This window comes from Bubalus bubalis, chromosome 6 (assembly GCF_019923935.1).
Source record: "Bubalus bubalis isolate 160015118507 breed Murrah chromosome 6, NDDB_SH_1, whole genome shotgun sequence".
NCBI classification, from domain to species: Eukaryota; Metazoa; Chordata; class Mammalia; order Artiodactyla; family Bovidae; genus Bubalus; species Bubalus bubalis.
Window position 1 is genome coordinate 53223287 of NC_059162.1, and position 6894 is coordinate 53230180.

Below are 6894 nucleotides of genomic sequence, written 5' to 3' on the forward strand. Positions count from 1 at the left end.
ACTGTAGCCCGCCAGGCTCCTCTGTTCATGGGATTCTCCAGGCAAGAATACTGGAATGGGTTGCCATTTCCTTCTCCAGGGGATCTTCCCAACCCAGGAACTGAACCCAGGTCTCATGCATTGCAGGCAGATTCTTTACCGACTGAGTTATGAGGGAAGCCCTAACTGTAGTGATATCATCACACCTCTCTCTCCTCTACTGGACTGCAAGGGCCACTGGGATAGAGGTGGTGTTGCTTTCCCTAGCCCCATTCAGAATGCCTAGCATGTAGGAGCGAGCACTCAATACCTACTTACTGAAAGTGTTCTTTGAATATTGATAGTAGGAGGCAGGTTTATGATTCTGTGCCATCTTGAAAGATAAATAATATCCTATATTTTCTTATCAAGTACTTAAGGACTGGTTCAATTATTTCTTTTGACATATGTATAAAACTTTTTATCTCCCTTTCCTAAGGCTTCTGCATCATCTTTATACCTTCCCAGATATTTCTTTTAGTTTCTTAATAAGGTGCCCTTAGATAAGCTTCATCCAATGAGCATTATTTTGTGCCCGTCTGTGACAAGATAACTGAACAATCAATAAAACAAAGGCTGAATGGCCTGAGTTCTCATGACGGAATGGACTCCTAGGTGTCTTTTATGCAGAATAATTTATGGAAACATCCTCTAAATGCAGACATTTCCATCTGTTTCACCTTCATTCTTGAGGAGAAATGAAATAGAAATATATCCAATTTGTTTTCCAATCTAATATATTTAGCCTCTTCTTCTCAGTATTTGGAACTCTTAGTATCACATATTTGAACAACAACAGGGGTAGGAGACGAAAACCACAATATATTGTTTGTCAGCTCCGTGCCAGGCACTGCGCTAGGGATTTCAAAGGCTCGATGAACTTAGTCTGGTGGTGGGAGAATACATAATAGGCATCTTCAGTTCAGTTCAGTCGCTCAGTCGTGTCCGACTCTTTGCAACCCCATGAATCGCAGCACGCCAGGCCTCCCTGTCCATCACCAACTCCCGGAGTTCACTCAAACTCACATCCATTGAAAAAGCATCTTAAAAGTTACTAAATAGAGATAATCTCCAATAAGAAAGGATATGGGGGGCAGTTGGGGTAACATTTGCCCTAGGCAATAAGGGAGGTAGAGGAAGAAAGACTAGGCAGGCGAGAAGAAAGAGATTCTAAGTGACATGTCACACGGGGAATAGTGATACCACAGGACAGAGTGGCAGAACAGGTGTGAAAGGCCTGTGGGAGTCATGTCAAAGGGGTCCTGAGTGCCCTACTGAAGAGTTTGATACTGATAATGAGGATCATCTACATTTTGAAAGAAGAGGGTGACATAACTCAACCTGTGCTTTGAGAGGATATTTTTAGAGAATATTGGGGAGAAGGAAACAATTTGAGGGACCATTAGAAATCTTTCACAGGAGCTCTAAACAAATAAATATTTGAGTTTTTACTTTTTTCTAATCAGAATTAGTACAAATTGTCTATGTGATGGCTTCATTTTAAAAAAATATAAGCTCCGAATTGGATCTAAAATGGCTGTGAAAATGGAATCCTGAAAAAGAATGTTAGGCCTTAGTTTAAAAATGCTGTAGACAGCGAGCTTCTCTTTTAGAACATGCTCAATACCAATGGCAGAGGGCAGCCTACCATCAAGCAAAGGAGAGAGGAGAGAGGTAAACACACAGTCAGAATATAGTACATGCCCTCATAGTGGTTTGTACATAAGTATGTAGTTGAGAAAAGGAAAGGATTGGACAACTATGCAGGAAATAGGATCAGTCAGAGAGAGTCACAAGGACAATCTAAAGTAGGCTGTGAAGCATCGATAGGAGCTCATCAGCTGGACAAAGTGGGAAGAAAATCATTCTTTATATCAGGAAGAGGGGGCAGGCCACAACTATGGAGATAGTGGTTTAATTCAGAGAGACAAAGGCTGTCCTTGCCCAACATCAATCCTGGGGTTAACGGTAATCTGTCAAAAAAAATCAGTATTTTCTATTCTATTCTATTTCTATTTCTATTTCTATTTCTATATTCTATATATATCTATATTCTATTTCTATTCTATTTGAATTCAGAAATTCAGTATTCATGAATTTCTCTTTACTTCTTTAAAAAGTCATTTCTATTTTCACTTACTAAGATTATGAACTCAGTTGCTTCTAATTGGACTGAAATTTACTTCACCTCAAATCCTAGGAAGTACATTTTTACTAGTCCTGCTTTTTTCCAAGATTTTCTGTTAATATTCCTCACCCTTCGATATCAGAGAATCTAAACTTCTTTTGTCCTTTGTTTTACGGTGGGGTGTTTATTTTCTCATCCCAGCTTCAGGATCATTTGGACCAATGTACATTCACATTATCCACTCTAGCCATCTATAAACTTATTTTAATGAAATAGGAACATCTCTCTACATGTCACGCGCATACCTCTGCCACTTCACCCCAGTCACTGGACACTATTCCTTGTTATTATGCCTATTAGTACATCAGGCCACTTTAATCTGTATGTTAGCTTCTCAACGTTCTTGAAAGGATGTATCACATGCAGAATTCAATCCAAGAGTTCTAGGGAAAAAGAGCCCCAAGGACCATGTTACATGTGGCATCATAAACCTGGACTTCTAATTATTTGACCTGCTCCCCTTGTGCCCAAATTATTTCCCAATATTTCTACAACTATTCTTGGCAAGCAGACTGCACACTAACTCTTATTTAACCACAGTTGGTTCTTTACTGTCTCTCTTCTTTCTTTCCTTGGGTAAGAGAGCGCCTTTAATAAAAGCGATCGTCTCAGAGGAAACTTAAATCCCACTGCCTCCCTCCAGTGCTGCACTTAATGTTGTGTGTTTAACAACACCTTGGGGATTACACTTAAAAATCCTGGAAAATCTTTAAGCAGCAACACACTGGCAACAGGAAACTCTTCCTCCCCTGAGATCTCACGGACAGGGAAGAGCCAGAGTGATGGGCTCTCTGCGGGAGGGGGGACACCCAGAGGGTGGGGTGGAGATGACCTGCAGGCTCTCCCTCCACACCCTACAGATGGACCAGGTACTGAGGGTCCTGAACATCTGGGATTCCCAGAATAAAATCAGCAGAAATAGTCTTAGGAAGATACGGGTGGTCAGCACAGCCATGTACTTTCATCCCTGCCCGCAATCAAAATCTGACTTATACCAACCCAAAGAATAAATCTGGGAAATTTTTAAAGATCCTTTCCCTTAGGAGAGTCACCAACACACACCACATACACATACCCACATACGCACACGCCATTGCTCAGTCCAGGATTTAATAAACTTCGCTAGGGGCTTCTTCATTGCCTCCCACCAATATTTCTCTAGCTAATGCTCAAACCTACTCTGGTTTTGTTCTTCCTTCACTGTGGAAGGAAACAGCTGGTCATTCTTTAGAAATAAGCTTTTAGGATGCAATGAAATAAAAGATTCATTTTCTATATTCTTCTAAGCCAGAAAACCACCTGATCCTTTGTGTGTATTCAGACTCTGCCCTGGCAAGAAAGTTCGAGGACAATAAACGAGTGATAAACCAAATAAACATTCTGCATTTGAAAATCCATTTCATGTTTTACCACCTGAAATACCAACGCTTAAGAAAAAGCAGTTTAGGGGCTTCCTTGATGGTCTGCTGGTTAAGAATCCGCCTTGCAATGCAAGGGATGCAGGTTCAATCCCTGCTGGGGAACTAAGATCCCACATTCCTCAAAGCAACTAAGTCTGCAAACCACAACTACTGAGCCCACATGCTCCAGAACCCACGTGCCACAACTGGAGAGCCCACATTCCACAACTTGTGGAGTCAGCTCGCTCTGGAGCTCTCACAACACAACTACTGAGACCGCACACCACAATTATAAAGTCCATGCATCACAACGAAAGATTCCTCACGATGCAACGAAGATCCCACATACTGCAACTAAGAGCCGATGCAGCCAATACATAAATTTAAAAAAGAAAAGGCAGTATTTATATGAAAGAACAAAAAGAAAGATGTACCAGAACGTGTGTTTATCTTGGGGGTTATGGCATATCAGGACACAGGATTGCCAAAACTAGCATGTACCTGAGGGTTTTTTTAAAGGTAAAGTCCGGCATCTAATTAAACCTGTTTCAGCATTTTCCAGGCTAGCTTTGGAGTAAAACTCTGGGCCCTCAATTACACATTTGTTTTGACATTCAAACAGATTCAAAAGTATTTTCTGAGTTGAAATCTGGGCCCATCTATAGATGCTCTCTTGGCTTCTGTTTAAGCAAAGACAGAGCCTTTCTCTCCAAGTAGGATTCCTCGCTCAGCTTTCACAAGTTGCCCCTTGCTTAACTGTCTGTTAAAATAGACATAACTATTTATGTGGCACTATATACCAGCTGCTCTGCAGGTACTTTTCAGGAACTACATCTTATCAAATATTTCAGCTAAAATAAATGACTTTTGCCAGAATTTCTTGGTGAAGAGAATCAACGTGTCTTCCATAATCTCATGGTTCTACTCCTGGGTTAAACCAGGTCACAGAGCACTAGGACAGCACGGTTTCAGCTGGCCATGGTGAAAAGTTTTTACTGAAATTGCAAATCAGCAAGATGTAACTGGCACATCTTCAGGGACTGAAGTTAGGTGATAGGGATGCACTTGAAAGCAAAGAATTGAGAAATATTTAGGTAATAAGATATTTAGATCTTGGGGACTGATTGGATGAAGAGAAAGAAAGAGAGAACCTATTTCTTTTTTTTTTTTTCCCTATGCTCTGTTCATTTTATGCTTTATTTTTTTTATAAGATTTTTTTAAATTTTATTTTATTTAACTTTACAATATTGTATTGGTTTTGCCATATATCAAAATGAATCTGCCACAGGTATACATGTGTTCCCCATCCTGAACCCTCCTCCCTCCTCCCTCCCCATACCATCCCTCTGGGTCGTCCCAGTGATTTCTTTTTTAAGTTATTATAAAGTATTGGCTGTATTCCCTGTGATGTACATTACATTCTTGGGTCTTATTTATTTCATACCTAGCAGTTTGTTCCTCTGATTCCCCTCCCCTATCCTGCTTCTCCTACCACTTTTCTCCTGACTGGTAACTACTGGCTTGTTCTCTGTATCTAAGAGTTTGTTTCTCTCTTGTTATAGTCTTTCATTTGTTTTATTTTTGCCTTTCTCTGTCTGACATTTCACTAAGCATAAGATACTCTAGGTCCATCCATGTTGTCATTAATGGAAATGTTTCATTCTTCTTTACGGTTCAGTAGTATTCCATTGTGTATATATTATCGTACCTTCTTTATCCATTCATCTGTTGATGGACACTTAGGTGGTTTGCATATCTTGGCTATTGTAAATAGTGCTGCTGTTCACATGTTGTTGTTTAGTCACTGTCATGTCTGACTCTTTTTGACCCCCATGGACTGTCACCCATCAGGCTTCTCTGTCCAGGGGATTCTCCAGGCAGGAATACTGGAATGGGTTGCCATTTCCTTTTCCAGGGATCTTCCCAACCCAAGGATCAAACTCACACCTCCTGCATTGGCAGGCAGGTTCTTTACCACTGAGCCACCAATGAAGCCCCGTTATCAGGGTACATGTATCTTTTTGAGTTAGTGCTTTTGGTTTCTTTGGATATTATATCCAGAAAGACAGATTTCTGACATGGATGATCTAACAGGTGATGGTACATCCAACATTAATAAATTGAGGCTCAGAAGAGGATATTCAGAGTTTGATGTACAGGTGAGACATCCGAGTACTTATGTTAACATAAATGTGTATTTAAATAAATAGGTTAGAGAAAAGCAGTACTAGAGCAATGGGCCAGGAGGAGAAGATCTGGGAACATCAATGGTCTAATAATACAACATAGGAAGAAGACCCAAGGAGGCCATTTTTTAAAAATCCAATGACACATAAACCACAATATCAGTATTCTTAAATAAGAAATCATTTGACATCAAATAGCCACTGGCAACCCAGTACTCATGCCTGGAAAATCTCATGGGCGGAGGAGCCTGGTAGGCTGCAGTCCATGGGGTCGCTAAGAGTCGGGCACGACTGAACAACTTCACTTTCATTTTTCACTTTCATGCATTGGAGAAGGAAATGGCAACCCACTTTAGTGTTCTTGCCTGGAGAATCCCAGGGAAGGGGGAGTCTGGTGGGCTGCTGTCTATGGGGTCGCACAGAGTCGGACACGACTGAAGCGACTTAGCAGAAGCAGCAGCAGCATGAAATTGATAATGTGGTTGATCAATCTAAAAAGAAAAGAGCCCCGAAATTTCATTATGCTTGTGAGTAAACAAAAGACTCATACACGACAGCTTAGTTCTCACCAAATAAATATATATCTTTATTGACTTCTCCCTTAATGGGAATATTTAAAAAAAAAAAAAAAACTAGGTTGTTTGATCAAAAGAAAACTATGATTTCAAAGAGGTCATCCACTTTTCGAGGGAAAATGTCTGTCACAAATATACAACAAATTATTAACAAATTATTATCTCTTGGGTGTGTGGGTAAAAAGAGACTTCCATTTTCTTATACATATTTGAAATTTTTCTATTAAGCATTTTTAAGGAGAAAAAAATTAAAGATTATAAGCAAACAAAGTGGACTCCTACATATCATTTCAATAAACTTTATCTGCTGCCTCCTTCAATCCTCATCAGCAATTTCAGGAGAACTGCTTTTATTTTACCTTTGTTGGGTCTGCTGCCACAGAACTAAGGTTGCCACAGAACATAAATGCCAAAGGACTCAGGCTTAGGGGGAAAATGTGACCTCCAGTGTAAGAAACTAGAACACAGCCTGTCCTCTGGAGGGCCCGCTGGTTCTCCACAGGGGATTACTCAACAGAAATGGAAA